Here is a 16,511-nt window from a genome sequence, read left to right as displayed (position 1 = left end):
GTGCTGGTGACGTCACATTAATAGTTAAAAGACCCGTGCCATGAAAGTGTAGCGACCCGGTGAGAACGGCTGGATTATCAAATTCAAGGTGCTGCCTTCCCGTTGAAATGCCATCATTTCTACTGCTCGTGGGGGGCGGGGCAGCCGCTCCATTTTATTTGGAAGGGGGTGTTGTCGCCACGTTTTCGGTACTGTCCCTGGCCCTGTAGCCTTCACCAATGGTTTTCCCTGCGGTCTGTCAGTACTGTGAGCGGACCTAACCTCCAGGTGCCCCTAGCACCGACACCCCGTGTACTCCCAGCCTAGCCTGACTGTGTCACCAGCTTCTGCTATGTCGCCATAACCTGCCGGTACTGTCCAGAGGCGCAGCGTCCATTGGTGCAGCAGGTACAGTGGCACCGGTGCAGAGGCCTCTCTGAACCCCGATTTATGCTGCAGTGTGCAATTCAAACAGCCGCCAGAGGGGCCCTTTCCTGCCTCGGGACACACTGGCTTCGCTCGTGGTTCAGTCACCTCAGTCCTGTCGCGGGGCAGCGCCGGCCCCGTTGCCACATCGGACGGCCCTGCGTTCTGTCCCCTATTTTTACCGCGTTTTGCTGTCCGTCGTTTCTCTCGCCAGCTCTTACCTGCACGCGCCTCCGTGCCTGGCCTTCCAGGGTCGCCGGCCGCCACCTGCCCGCCCGTGGAGTCGCTGCCGGGCCGGCCCAGCCTAACCAATGTGCAGACTACTGTACAACCGGCAGCCTCCTGAACAGGTAGTCTGAACACTGGGCAAGCGGGGCCGGCGGGGTCTCCGCCCGGGTCCGCAGGAGCGCCTTCCCGCCATTCCTGCTGTGGGGCGAGCGGGGAGGGCGTCCCCCTCTCTCCGCTTCCCTGACAGACTCGCAGTGCGCGCTCCGACGTGGCAGCTCCGTCTGGAACAAGTTGTGGGCTTCAGGAAGCGAGGGCGGGTTCGGGGCCTGCCGAGGAGACGTCACTTTGGGGGCACCGTGGGGGCGTCTGTGTGCGCCCGAATGGTGGCTGGAGCGCGGGGGCCGAGGCACGCAGAGCGCTTCCAGATGTGGACGACCGGCGAGGAGGGTGGCCAACTTTCCATTCTCACTTAGCAGGACACAGCTCGCACGGATCCGCCACAATAAGTCTGTTGGGGTGCGAGGGTGACCGGCACGGAACGCATTTTTGCGATTTAATTCCATAACTACCTTCTTCAAAGCAGGCTCTTTTAATAGATATAAAGCACCGTCCCCAGGAGGTGGCTAGCCTGGTCGAAAACTGTGGAATGAGATGTGAATATTGGCCTACTGTGGCTAAATTGTGTGCTCTTTGGCTAACACTTTGTTGAACGTGTTTCCCTCCTTTTTTTGTGGTTACCTAAAAACGCATTGTCAAATCCAGTAGTTATGCCGTTGTTTCACTTTGTCTGTGCTTGTCTTATTTTGTCATGGTTTTCGCAAACGTATGTAGTTGGGGAAGCTACTGTGTCCTCATTAGTCTTCTATATAGAAAAATAATTTAAAAAAGAATCTGGATTTTTAAAAACGTTTTTGGGTCCTCAAAAGCACACATTGCCATAATAATCACAGACACTTGAAGGAACCAATGTGTGCGTGTGTGTCTAAATGTGCTTCTTGCTAAAGGGCAGAATGCTGCCACTCTCGGTGAAGTTAGCCAATGGCTAAAGTAGGTTGTCCCATTGCCCCATGCAGTATGCAAGTTTTAAAGCTTTATTCGACAGTATTGTCATAAAAGCATTTTCACCCTACTCTATACATAATAAATACTATTCTACATTACAACAATTAAAATACACATTAAACATAGAGTACTGCCGAAAACATATTTCAAATGTACAACCGTTTAAAAATAGAAACCTGATAAGTCAAGTCAGTAAAAAATCATCTAAAAACGTTCTACTAATTTTGAGACAATTCATGAGATAAAGTGCGGGTGCGTATAATCCATGCCCAGCCCAAGTATTTGGCTAGTGCAATGGCAAGACAAGGGGAGCAATTTGTTTTTAAAATTCTAAGCGCTTCTTGATGTATTCTAGTCCCTAAATTTCTACATGCAGGTTTTAACCATCTTTGCCTTGGAGCCGCATAAAGGGGGCAGGCAAACAGAAAGTGAGGAATGTCCTCAACAAGATCCTTACAGCGGGCACAGGTGTTAACGTTACCAGGGGACCATTTTAATGTAAATGCATTAAGCGGTAGGCAACCCACCCTAAACTGAAAATACAGCTTTCTGTCCATTGGTTTTGTGATCAAGTCCCAATAATGTTCACAGGTTGGGACTAGTTTATGTTCCAAAAACTGGGAAGTTAACACCGAAGATTGGTTAGATGACAAAACCGAGCTGAGTATCATGTCCCAGTACATTTTCTTTAACAAATCCTTGGAAGGAAAAGCTGCAGGGTCAGTAATAGTCCATAGATGGTCAAGATGGAGCTTGTTTAATAGATTCCTGATTTCTTTTAACCACGTGATTTTATGGAACCGATCAGAGTTGACAATGTCCATGAGTGCAGCAGCGTAGTGGGCCAGTTCAGGCGTAGTCTTTATGCGCCTCCAAAATAATAGTGGGCGCAACCGAGCCTGGTCCTCAATCTTTTTCCTCCCTAGGTCATAGAGGAGAGGAATAGATGGGGTACTCTGCGGGACGCCTATCAGCCTACGTAAAAATGTATTCTCTGCCATTGTCAACCCATTGATGTTAGCGAACCCCCATAGTTCTGCTCCATAAAGACATGCACCAAGAACTTTCATGCTATAAATCTCCATAACTGGTTGAATAGGTTTTGTCAATGAAGATTTATGCTTCAGAGCTATGGCCCCCGACAGCTGGTGGAACTTTAAAACCGCAAGAGCAATGTGCGATTTCCACTGCATATTCCCCTGCAAATTTATGCCCAAGTATGTGAAGGCATCCACCTCTTCTAAAACAGCCCCATTAAAATACATTGCCCCCTTAAACGTCTTAGCAGGGTTCATGTTCATGAACTTGGTTTTAGCAGTATTTAATTCTAAGCCCCGAGACCTACAAAAGTCCCCAAAGGCGTTAATTGTCTTTTGTAACCCACTAGGCGTTCGCGATATCAGCAGAGTGTCATCCGCGAACATGAGTACCGGGACCCGCACCCCATCCAGAATGGGTGCATCGGTTGGTGATTTCCTAAGATGGTCCACTACTCCATTGATATAAAGGGAAAATAAGGTGGGGGCCAGGACACATCCCTGTCTCACCCCACGCTCTACGGGGAAGGAGTCAGTGACTTCGCCCTGAATCCCCCATCTAATTTTGGCGTAGTTGCCCTCATGCATACGCACTAGTAATGACAATAGTTCAGGGCTAATCCCAAATTCTCCTAACACATTCCATAATTTTTGAGGTGGAACTAAGTCAAAAGCCTGTTTTAGGTCTACAAAAACGGCAAACAATGGGCCATCTGCTAGGGTGACATTTTTCCAATACAAGGTTAGAAAATGGAACACCTGGTCAATGGAGCTGGTTAGGGGGCGAAATCCAGCTTGATATGGCGAGAGGATTCCATTTTCATCTATCCAGTCTTGAATTTTATTTTGAATCATTCTACCCATCAATTTTTGCGCCGAGTCGATAAGGCTGATGGGTCTATAATTTGATGGTAAGGCCTTATCTCCTTTTTTAAAGACTGGTATAATCTCTGCGCCTTTCCACGAGGCGGGTATTACTGCTCCTTGTGCTATGGAATTTGCAAGCCAGGCAAAGTACAGGCACCAATTCTCCCGGTCCGATAAAAATACGTCGGCCGGTATGCCGTCGATGCCTGGTGCCCTCCCTCTTTGTCACCCCATCTAGTGCTACACTTACATAATTTTTTGTAAACACTTCCTCTTTGTAGAACACTATGGGCGGGGTAGGTTGATACTCTAGGGGCCTTGTACAGGAATATTGGGGCTTAAAATAATCCAGCTTTCTTTTGCCACATGGTTTTTTGGGCATTCAGCTATTCCACCCCTATCCCATTTTATAATTGCCCAAAATTCTTTTTGTTGTTTAGCTGCGCAAGCATTCTTTAGTTCCTGCCACTGGCTTTCATCCCACAATCGTTTTGCCCTGATCTGGGCTTTTCTGTACTCGTCCCTAGCCTTCAGGACTTCTCCTCTATTTTTACTTCTCAATACCACACTTAGATTTTGCCTCGCCCTTCTGCAGGCATGATCATACCATCCTGCCATTTTCAAAGGAAACACGCCCTTTTTCTGCTTGACTTCCTTTAAAAAGAACCCCTGAATCTTTAGAAAGAATTTGGGATGTGCCTCTTCAATTAGTTTATAAAAATCGGTGTCATTGTATCGGTCCTGCAAACTACTCACTTCATTTGCCACCACCACTTTTAGATCTTGCAGTTTTTCGGGCCTATCTAACAGTGCAGCCCACTTTATATGACGTAGATTGTTAGTGGAGATTAAATCCAGGGGCAGGAGCCCCATACCCAAGCCTGGCACTGTCACCCCATGATTTAATTGAAAGAGCAGACACAGCGGATTATGGTCACTCTCCACTCTAGGGGTGACCCTCATGTCCCTAACCCTGTGCCAGACTCTAACATCTACAAGGATATAATCAATCCTGCTACTTGCCCTGAGGTTGTCAAAAGTGGGAGCACCATGTAGGTCTGAGAGGGTGCGACCATTTGCAGCCCTCAACCCCCTGGCTAAGCACATACTCTTCAATTGAACGGCTGCCTCAGACCACTTCTTTATCGGGGGTAAGTCTAGCTGCGGTATTCCCCATTTGGCATCCTCATCTTGGGAGAGTGCACTATCTTCAGGACCCAGGGGTTCAAATGTGGTATTCACATCACCCCCCACCACAATTGTAATGTGCTGTGGCAGGGCTTCCATGTTGTTATCTAGTGCAGTTACCACATCTGAACCTCTACCCCCAGGGACTCCCCTGGCATAAATGTTAAAAAGGGCCAACTCGGAACCATCCCTCCATGTGATCACAACTGATAGTATATCGCAATTATTCACGGACCTTGCTCTTACAGTGCATTGTAGAGATTGTCTTACCCATATAATTAACCCCCCTGATGGACGCCCCTTGGGGTTCTTTTTTGCAGGAATAAAAAAGTTTAGAAACCCTTGCCAATGGACAGGGAGGACTGCCCAGGTTTCCTGTAACATAATTATATCATGGAGCTGGATAAACTCCCCCCATTCTGGGGACTCTAATTTGCTCGAAATTCCTGCCAAATTCCATGATAAAAGTTGGAGGCCCTCTTCAACTAAGCCAACCATCTCTTTTGATGGCAACAAATTTTGGCTACTAATAGGATATTGTAGATTAAGTGGAGGGCTACACACCCTACGATCATTGGAACATCTAGCAACAGAATCTAAGTGCCCAGCTAGACCATGCTCCACCTTACCCCGAGAGTGTTTACTCCCTTCTACTGATTTGGAGGCAAGTCGAGGGATGAATTTAGGTACTCTCCTCTCTACAATGACAGCCTCTCCAGATGGAATGTCGGCTGTGCGAACCTTCCAGTCACTCTCCCTCTCATACAGTCAGTCACACTCGTTTAAGCCTGATAGGGCTGAAAATCTATTCTCCAAAGGCATACCCCAACTACTTTTGGCGTCAGAAGGCTTTCCTCTCCGTACCACCGTATTCCATTTTGTTCTCAGCACAGAGGGATTAAGCTTATTACCTCGCCTTGCATAAAAAAAGTCCAAAGTTAGGGGGACTATCTCTGTGGATCTACGCTGTGGAGGATATATATTAGCCAAGACGTTTGGCAACACCTCGGGATCGGAGAAATGTAATACCACACAGTCCCCTCTGTATTTTTTGTTACTTCCCCCGATCCACTCTACTCTTCTAGCCTTTACCACCTCTTGGGCCAGTTGGTCCATACCCCCCGGGGAAAAGGCCATATTTCGCGAGAGCCAGTGCAGAGATTTGTTTATCAGAGAGGATGAATTTTCTATATGCCCAGATTCCAGATTAGGGACATTGGCAAGGACCAGTACTAGAGGCGAGGCCTCGACGATCAATTCTACTGGGCCCTTTTCTGTATTACACTCTTCGGATCTATCCCCTCTCCCCAGCCCTTCAGAAGCCCCACTTGCACCCTGTCCTCCCAGATCCCCCCCTCCAAGAGCATTATCCAGTGTGGAAATAAGGGGGATATTAACCAGGGGTTCTAACCTGTAGGGTGTCTGGGTTTCCTTCGTCTCAACTCTCAGGATCTCCTGTCTAGGGGGATTTTCCTTTTCCTGAGTTGCTTTATCCAGGAGCTCTCCTAGTCTAATCACCTCTTCGGTTAGATAGTCAATTTTGGTCAGGAGGGGTTTGGTTATGTTCTTAATTTTAACTTCTAGGGCGCTTACCAGCCTCTTAAATTGGTCAGCGTCCAGCGTTACCTTCCCTTCAGTAATTTCCCTTTCATCCTCTCTACTCTTTTTACCTGGGGAGTTGTCAGGACGTTTTTTGCCTGAGCGGAGCCCGTCTCTCTTTGGCAGATTTTTGTCTCCCCCCTTAATACCTCTAGGGGCTGGAACAGGTGCTGGGGGCTCATCTTCTAATAGTATAATTTCTTCATCTGGCATTGCTTCAGCTTCTGCCTCAGCTAGGACCGCTATTAGCTGTGTTAAGGAGTTATTCTCCTGGGATGGCTGCTGGAGTACCTCACTATTAGTGTTAACATCAGATGTGTCAGGAGGCAAAGTTTCTAATAATGGTATTTGGGGGGGATAAACTCAAGCCCAGGGAAGATCTTCTCTCGTTATTTATCTTGGCGACAACTTGAACGAGATAATTGTCAAGAGTATTAACAATTTGGGGTGTTTTGGGTTTTGACATTTTCAATAGGTATTTTACTGAATTACCACAATTTTCACCCTTAAATGTCGCAGTAGGAGAAACTCTTGTCTGAAGACGAACCGATTTTACAAAATATACTTAATAAAGTAGGAAACTCACAGAAAAAAAGTTAGGCAGAGTCCCTGGCCCAGTCCAGTACCGGCCAGTCGCGGACTGTCGCAGACTGTCCCGCCCTTGTCCCGGGCTTCTCCCGGCGCTCACCCGCGCGCTCACGCGCAGCGTGAAGAGCACAATGAATTCATAGATATGACCAATGGAGGGGGCGTGTCAGGCAGGCAGGGAGAGCGGCCCAGCTGATGGTGATTGGGTCTGGCGAGGCCTCCTGGGAGAGGTAGTCCCGCAGCTCGCAGCCCTGCCCACGCACTTCTTCACCCTCCGCAGTCTCAATTAGTTGCAGGATAGACCGCTGCAAAGATCCACGTTGTACAGATCCGCAATGCCCAGCACACGAAGCGGGACCGCCGCAGCGGGTGCCGCGAGGCGCTGCGGTGTGAGCGGAGAGAAGGACAGCGTGACCGGATTCCACAAGTCAGATAGAAAACAGAGTCCCAATGAGTAGAGAGAACGCCAGGGATTTAAGGTCCGATGGAGGGGGGCGTGTCAGGCAGGCAGGGAGAGCGGCCCAGCTGATGGTGATTGGGTCTGGCGAGGCCTCCTGGGAGAGGTAGTCCCGCAGCTCGCAGCCCTGCCCACGCACTTCTTCACCCTCAGCCGTCTCAATTAGTTGCAGGATAGACCACTGCAAAGATCCACGTTGTACAGATCCGCAATGCCCAGCACACGAAGCGGGACCCGCGCAGCGGGTGCCGCGAGGCGCTGCGGTGTGAGCGGAGAGAAGGACAGCGTGACCGGATTCCACAAGTCAGATAGAAAACAGAGTCCATGCAGTATGCTTAAGGGGGGGTTTGTAAATGATACGAGAACAGACAGAGGATGAAGACGGCTGGTTGAAAGCCTCTATAAGTACATATATTTTACATATACTTTTTGTATAATCAAAAGGTGTAGGTAATTCCAGACTTAAAAACGTGACTGGGTAATACCTCAGGTGGGGGCACTAAACAGCACCCAGTTTTATGGTCTAGTCATCAAAATATAATACAGTGGTAAAGTTATATCCTTTGCAGTAAGAAGTGCTGTGTTGCAGTTTCAGGTCTCCTACTTTACCTAAATGTTTGATCTTAGGCAAATCATACTCTGTGTCATGAGCTGACTTTGTGTGAGCAGTTTGATTCAGGCTGACTGGAAAAAATACACCTCAAGGGCATATTTCCAAGGTAGGCCCAGCATGGTTTTCATTCAGTCATTCAAGGCTAACTTTAGATAACGGGTGAAAGGGGCTTGTCTCTGGAGATGTTGGAGAGAAGCACTATGTGTTTTTAAAATACCCCTCACACACTGAGTCCCATAGTGTCATGCTTCATCATAGGGGTCTTCCCGTCCCTCTACAGGGCGGGGCGTGCTACGACCTACGACTACGCGGGAGCACTTATTTGTGAAAAGACTGTGTTTTGGTGAATTTTGTGAGAGTGATAGGGAAAGTGAGGATTGTGCAGGATAAAAAAAGGAGAATTAAACATTTCCTGCTTATTGGAAAAAATACACTTTATTCAGTTCCCTAGCTGGAAACCTTAAAAGGGGAAAATACGTGGGGGGGGGGTAAATTTTACTCCTTACTTGGTCGACATGTTTCGACCGCAGTCCCCACCGCGTTTCTCATCAGGACCTAGATACGATCCCTACTACACTCTACACTAACCTAGTGGATTTTTTGTATACCTATTATCACACGGAAACTGACCGCAAAAATAGGCTGGCCAGTATTATCCAAAAGGGTTAAATAGCCCCAAAAAATTACCAAATTGGTATACGTTGTCTCTGGATGGTAGGCCACATGAGCAAGCAGCGGGGAAAAGAGGCTTCCTATTTGGAATCAATGTTTTTCATTGTGGAAACAGAAAAGCTTTTGCCTGCATCATACCTCCGCGCTGCTCCGAGCATGATGCAGGCAAAAGCTTTTCTGTAGGTCGTAGCACGCCCCGCCCATAGAGTGACAGGAAGACCCCTATGATGAAGCATGACACTATGGGACTCCTAGTGTGTGAGGGGTATTTAAAAAAACACAGTGCTTCTCTCTAACATCTCCAGAGACAAGCCCCTTTCACTCATCACAATTCTTTTTTTAAAAATTGAAAAAATAAGATACACAGGATAGAATCCCATTGTTTATACCAAGTCTGATAGGAGGTAGATTCTATTCATTAGGAACCTCTATCCTCCCTCTTTTGTTTGTTTTGGTAACTTTGGATAACCACTTTCTTTATTAGCATCTCTAGTAACTGGGTTGTGCAGGATCCCTTCTGAGCTGCAGTTTCTTCCTCCCAGTCACACAAATGCTTGCTGCAAACATGCACCTCTTAAAAGCTCATGTAGGGGCAAAAGAAGAGAAAGCGACAACCTGCCAGTCAGCTCTTTGTGTCCCGCTGGATAACTCAAATTCTTTTGTCTTGTCCTGGAAGCAGCAAAATGAGGAACATTTGCACCAACTCACTGCAGGGAACGAACGGGACAAACCACCCAAATGCAGGACAAACTGGCAAAAATGTATCTGCAAGGCTGGCCTCCCGATCTGGGCAAAGTGGGGCACTGTAAAGAGTGGGAGGTGAGTTTTATGGAGCACTGGGGGGTAAGGAAGTAGTCATAGGTATGGGAATGCTAGCAGCACAGCATGGCTTATGATCTGTGAAAGCTTGAAGATATGCCGGCATCACCCTTTTACAGGCCTCGGGGAAAGGGGATGTCTGGGGTTGGAAGGTGAGGTTGGGGTACAGTTAGTCAGGGCTGTGAGGGGAGGTTACATTGGGGATAATTGCAATGCATGTATGTAGGAAAGTGCACCTTTTTGCATGGTTGCCCCACACTTTTTGCCTAATGTTAATACTCTTTGATTGAGTGTGCCCTGAGTTCCTGCCAACCAGGTACCCAGGGTCCATATTCCTTCCCTAAAACTGTACTGTTGTAAACCCAATTGGCAGCTCTCTGGCCACATGCAAATCCCTTGTAAAGGGTATCATAGGTACTAAGGGCACACTTACCAGGGAATGCCTCTAAGGGCTACAGCACACATTGTGCCACTCTTAGAGGTCCTGTACCTGTGCCATTGCAGGCTGTGTCTTTTGGTGCAGAGCAAAGTGAAGAGTCGACATAGCACACATCTCTGTGTGCCAGGCCTACAATCCACTGTAATTGCATAGGTAAGCCACCCCTCTAGCTGGGTGCACTATACCAGTGGTGAGGGTACAGGTGCATGAGCCCTCCACCCCTACAGTGTCTAAGTCTATTATTAGATCTTGTAAGTGCAGTAAAGCCATAAAGAGTATATTGTCTGGGAGTTTGTCATTGGGAAATCCACAGCAATATAATGGCTTCACTGTAAACTGGGAAGTTTTTTTTTTTTTTTTTTTTTAAAGAACCTTTATTGTTATAGTACGGAGATACAAACATGGGCCTACAACCAGTCCGGCGGCCGCTATTCAAATCGATTAAAAGCAAAGTAATATAAAAACATACAGCGGTCCGGAGTTCAAAGGCTGAGTAGCATACAGGATATATCATATAAGGAAAGCACCATGCGAGAATAATGAGCAAAGCCGGTTCATTTTATAATAACGAAAAATAAAATAGAGATCAATGTCGCATAATCACACACACCCCTGATACAGCTATCTAAAGCAAAAGATTTTACGCGAGTAATGTACATGAAAGAAAAGAACGGGGAGGGGGTATACGAGTCAGGATAGATGCAATAACACTAAGCAATCATGGCGAACTAGCCCCACCCCTCAAGGCAAAACACAACATGGGAGACCTGGAAGACGACGACATCGAAAAAGGAAAAAGGCAAAGGGCCATAGAAACAAAGATAGAACAAAATACCAAACCCATCCCTCAACCCTGCACCCCTGCAAAAGGCTACGGCCTACCCCCCCAGCAGCGTGCCTGTCGCCCTAAATAAGAGACCCGAAATACAGAGAAGAAAAGAGAAAAAGAAGAGAGAAAAATACAGGAGAAGGACCCACGATCTGGTCATCCGGCCCCTCCCACCCCCGCGTGCAAAATTCGTACAATCAGTAATAGTACAAGAAGCACAGGTAGCAGCAATCACGTATAACGCAATCAATGACATCCCCGCTAAGCGCCCCTCAAACCACCATCAACCAGCCATGAGTTCCCCCATGTTCCAAGCGAATTCACCCCTGGCCTCGTTTGTCAATAATACCAACATCGAACCATCCCTCAAACGGGATACAAAGTAGCACAAATGGTCCGAATACATCGGGAGGGTCAGGCAGTGTCGCCGCTCCATAGGACCCCGGCCACCAAAAGTTCACCGATGAGGCATGGCGGAAGTCTGAGTGGAACAATGTCAACACCGTCAAAAGTCTCGAGCCCGAACACAGTCCCACCAGACACGGAAAGGGAAACACACGATGCGGGAAGCGCCGAGACCCCCGCGGGGCCGTCCAAGCCGTGTACCGAAGCTGTGCCTCCACTTGCCGATCAGAGAAAGGCCCCGGTGAGACAATCGCATGCGCCACAGGGGCATCCACAGTAAGCTCACAAACCAGATCTATCCACGTCTCTAAGAATGAAGACTCATCCGGGGAATACGTCAATGAAGCAGAGGCAGACACATCGGCGCCTCCTTGAGAGCGATCCGTGCCGGTACAAGATGGCGGGACAACAATGGCGGCCATCCTTTGCCCCAAATCTCGGGTCTCCAGGATCAGGGCCGTCTGCAGGGTTGTTAGTGCAGCCAATACATGGTGGAGCGTGGGCGGTTTCTCACATAGCCAGACCCCGGGATTTTCTTGTGCACCGGTATCTCTGCCCAGGTGAGGGGTGTACGGGACAGTAGCATCCGCCATTGCAGCCTTCACGTTCTCTTTCCCCTCCACCGCACCTCAGGAGCGGGGCCGACCCCCGGAATCAGCAGGATCCACAGCGGGATCTCAATAGTCAGGGCAGGCAGCAGAAAGAGTCACCGAAAGGCTAAACAAGCTCCCCGCTGCCCGGGAGTCACCCACCGGCTCCCAGGGAGGGCTGTTAGCATAACCGGGTATCACACCGAAGGGGAACTGGGCATCATGGACTCTCTCCGTCCCAGCCACGGCGCACCTCCCGCAGGGCAACCCACTATTGGGAGTGGGTTGGTATCACTTCTTCCGGCTCGCAGGTCTCAGGTTCTCTCCAACTGGCTTCCCATCGCAACCAGGGGCCGCTGGTGTTGCAATCGCGGCCGGACACTCTCCGCACTCGAGATCCCGGCCCCAGCACCTCGAAGGCCGCTAAAGAGACGGGGACAGTTCTACGGGTCTACTGCACGGTGGAGCCTCAAAAGCAGACGGTAAGTGAATGCGTCCCTTCACCTACTTAAATTGGCAAATGCTACTCAGGATCATCGACAGGATATATGTGCGGGGCGGGAGGGCTCACGGAGCCAAGCGGTTATGCAGCCATCCCGATCGCCATCTTGGCTCCTCCCTAAACTGGGAAGTTTGATATCAAACTTCTCAACACATTACGCCCACTTCATGAAAAATACACTCAGAGGGCATCTTGGAGATGCCCCCTGAAAAACGACCTGACTCTAGTGTCCTGGCTGAGTGGTGACTTGCCATCTGCCACCACCAGACATGTTTCTGGACCCCAGAGCCTGCTGCTGTCTAGGTCCTGAAACAAAGCACATCCTGGGTCGAGGTGCCAAGCCTCCTCCCCCGAGGATAGGCAGGGTCCACGAAGGGGAAGCTTCAAAGGCTTGTTGCCTTTGTAAGCTGACCCAGCCATTTGCTGCTCTCAGCAACTGGCCCCCACCGGTTCTGACCCCCACTTTGGGCGGGAGAATCATCGGTAAAAGCAAGATAGATGGAGAGGTGTGCCCACCTTTGCCAACACTCAGGTGGGAGAGGACAGACGAAGCCCAACTCTGTCCCCGCCATCTTGAAGATCGGGGTACCCATCCAACCAGAGTGAAGCTTCTGCCCACCTCCCACTGAAGGGTGGCATTATAGGGGGTGTACCCACCTCAAGGAAGGGACACATTGGTCCCAACCTGTACCTACCTGAAACTTACCTACATTTTGTATTTAGGGGCATCCCCAAACCTTGCCTCATCAGGCAAGAAGAAACAAGAAGGACCGAAGAACCGTGCTGAAGGAAGAAGAGAAGGACACAAACTGACTTGGCCCCAGCCCTACCAGCCTGTCCTGACCTCAACCTGCTCCAGCGAATCCCAGTGTGTCCTGTAGCCAGCAGCCCCCCAGAACCCGGAGGAACTACCCTGCCTTCCCTAAAAAGTCTTTGTCTCCTGTAAGCTCCTGATTTGCTTACCCACAGACTCTGGCCAAATCTGCGAGACTGCACCGCTCGGTACCCGTCGCCCACGGTCAGAGTTCAAGTGGCCCAAAACCACAAGGAGCTCCTCCAGGCGATCCTGACCTGGGATCTGGTGTTAGGTGACCTACCTCAAGTCTCCAGCCAACGCCTGCAGCCCCTTTCTGGAGGATCCCTGCAACCCCGACCGGAGCTAGTAAGTGAAACCCAACGCCAAAAGACACCCCTGCACTCGAAGCCCCACAGCCTTGGGTGGGCCAACCGACGGTGTCCCAGCATCCCTCAACATCCCAACGTACTTCTACAACCGGTGGTCGCCACCAGAAGATCTTCGTGCCCAAGCCTGCAGTGTTTGTTGAAACCAGAGAATCCCCATTGGAAACAACAGGGCCCCTGTTGCCAGAACAGCACCCTGCACCCGGCCTCCCATCTTCCGCTGTGGGTGCTCACTTGAACCCCTGGAGCTTTGCTCCCTCAGCCTTGTGGCCTGGTCATGAGCAGCCACCAACCGAAAGCCCCTATCCCCCATTGGTTAACATTGGGCCTCAGCACTCTGCATCCGGCCGCCCTAGTGCCGCTAAGGGTGTTTTTTGAGTGCATCCTTGACCCTAGAGCAACCCTTGTTCTAACCCCAGAAACTCAACCCTCAACACAGTTTACCTGCAAAACGATAACCCAATTTTTCTCTATAGGGTTGCATTGACTGTTTTCCTCTGAAAAAGTTCTAAAAGTGTTGAGGGCCTTTTGTATGGAAACCCAAAAAACTGTTTTGATAACTGTTTTACCTACCTTTTATCCAGGAAGTGCCGCAGTGTGATATCTAGGCATATCACACTGAGTAGAAAACGTAATCTGAAAAGTAACTTAAAAAGTAATCTAAATCTCAGTAATTGCATAGTAACTGAAAAGTCATTTCAACTTTCTGAACATGTGACCTACATGTGTATCTGCATTGAACTGTATTATCAGAAAATTACTATTTTTACATACCTGCACCAAGTTTGGCCTGGTTCTAAATATAAAATGCAACAAAGAAATATTTTTATGCGAAACAATTGGTCAGAGTTCAGTCTTTGAGTGTGTGAAATCATTTCTTTCCTGAGTGTGTACAATAAATGATCAACACTACCCTCTGATAAAGCCTTACTGCTCGCCCACACTACCACAAATAGAGAGTAAGGTATTATCTTCTTTTACCTCTGCCTACCTTTCGGGATCCACTGGACCCTTTTTTGGTATAGTATATACAGAGCCAGCTTCTTACAATGTACCTTTACAATTTGCTTTTAGATACTGACACCTAATTGGGTTACACATCTCTGCCAGCGGGCACTACTGGGGTAGGGTTTTGAGTTGAAGTGGATATTGTCGGTTAGGTAATGAGTCAAGGTTGGGGGGTGTGAAAATAAGGTTGTAGAGATGGGTTTGGCAGTGTGGTACCAGTAATGAGCTCTCATTGATACATTGCATGTGGTTGATTGGCGGGGGTAAAGTTGTGATCTTGGCTCAAGGTTGCAGGTTGAGATTGGGAATGTGGTTGTATTGGTGTCCTAGTTGCCTTGAAGAAGAGGACTGGTGTTATGAATTTGACTCAACATTGATGTTGCGCATTGAGTTAGAGTGGTAGGGTTTGAGTTGTGGATTTCAGGCAGGGTCTATATTTGGTATTTGGAATGAGTAGTTTGTTTTCTGATTCTAGATGTAATTTAAAGTTTGTGGTTGGCAGCTAGAAGCAGTGTTTGAAGTTGAGTTTGCTGGATAGCACGTTGGGGTTGGAGAATGTGTTTTGATGACATGGGCAATAGGATCAGGTTAATGATAGGGATAGTGGGAGATTACGCAGAGTGTTGTGGTTGAAGGTATGTATGGTTTTGGTCTGTTTGATGCAGTCATACAAGTTAGAGTAAGCTATCTAGGTCTGAATAAGGGCGGGGTTTGAATGGAGTGTCAGGCCGACTGCTCTGGGGGTAGGATTTAGAGGTTACTTTTAAAGTTTTGGGTTAGCATTTGACAGCTAATTAAGGGACTGGTTGGAGTTAGGGATTGGTTGGCTTAGATGGGGTGGTGTTGGGGAAATTCAAGTTTGTGAAACTTAGGTGTAAGTTCTTGGGGTTTACATGTTAGTTGTCAGGGTTGGTGGGGTTGGTTTACTGTTGCAGCTAATAACAGCTTCCTATAACCAGAAATGTGAAGGAACGAAAAAGGCAGTACACGTTTTGTCCCTTATTGTCTGCCCTCCCTTTTCCCCCCTTTTGCCCAATTTTTTTTTGCCTTGGGCCCCAGTGTGGATTATGTTTAGGCCTAATTATGTTACAAGCATCATAACTCAGTCCTTACTACAGCTGTCTTCACCAGCTGTGGTATCTCCAACTAGCACTTCGTTGTATTATGCCAGAGAGGACAGGGGGCTTTATGTGTAGCTAATCATAACCGGGTGACCTTATTTATTTAAAAACATTTTCAAGACTTTATTTTTTTCTGTGATTTGAGGAACGTTTGGCCACTCCTGACTGCCTCTTTACCAGCTGGCACAGTGTCTCCACTTTAACTTAGTCTGTGCTATGAATATACGTAGCTCTGCGGCAGGCAGCCAAACCACTAAGCTCTTTTACGATAAATGGAGCCTGTGACCTGCAGTTTACACTGCAGCATGGTCATTAAAAAGCAAAGCTACCTTACTGGGATTCAAACTAGTGACTTGCACATACATAGATACCTCTGCATTAGGCACATTAATCCATGTGCGTGTGCGTGGATCGGTTCATTTGTGTGTAGTGTAGTTGCGTCTTGGTTAGTGTTGGAAGGCCATATAAATGGCTGAATATGCACTGTGCTACGGACCTAGAACAGGAACTGTGCTCCTCACTCGAGGCATGTTTTCTCACTCAAACCGACGTTATTTTTTTTAATCCACTATGAATGAAGTCTGGGTTGCAGATGCAGGGATTCCAGTTGGGTCTGCAGCTTGCTATATGGGGGTCATAGGTGGGGCTAGATCAATGAAGAATAAACCGTAGTCAGCTTAGTATTTAAGCTGCATTATTGAAGTAAAATGCAATGTCAATGAATAGATTGAGAAACCCTAGTTCAAAATGAAATTCAGTCACTGCCTGTACAACAGTTCCATCAACTGGTACTGTGTGGTCACCTCGTGTGTCCACGCATGCTCAAGGATTCCATCAAGGCTTTAATGCAGTCATTGTGTGCATCTGATTATTGCATCGAAGAGTATGAAGTGTCCAGGT

The 16,511-nt window shown here is 48.2% G+C and overlaps 1 protein-coding gene across 3 annotated transcripts in view; it reads left to right on the top strand.

Annotated features, from left to right (window-relative positions):
• Positions 1-16,511, top strand: part of DNM2 (dynamin 2) — a 779,238-nt gene that overhangs the window by 546,458 nt on the left and 216,269 nt on the right. The gene's annotated exons all lie outside the window — the stretch shown is intronic.

Source organism: Lissotriton helveticus, chromosome 1_1, assembly GCF_964261635.1.
Source record: "Lissotriton helveticus chromosome 1_1, aLisHel1.1, whole genome shotgun sequence".
In the NCBI taxonomy this organism is placed as follows: Eukaryota; Metazoa; Chordata; class Amphibia; order Caudata; family Salamandridae; genus Lissotriton; species Lissotriton helveticus.
Note: the sequence above shows the minus strand (reverse complement) of the source record. Positions and strands in the feature narration are given on the sequence as shown.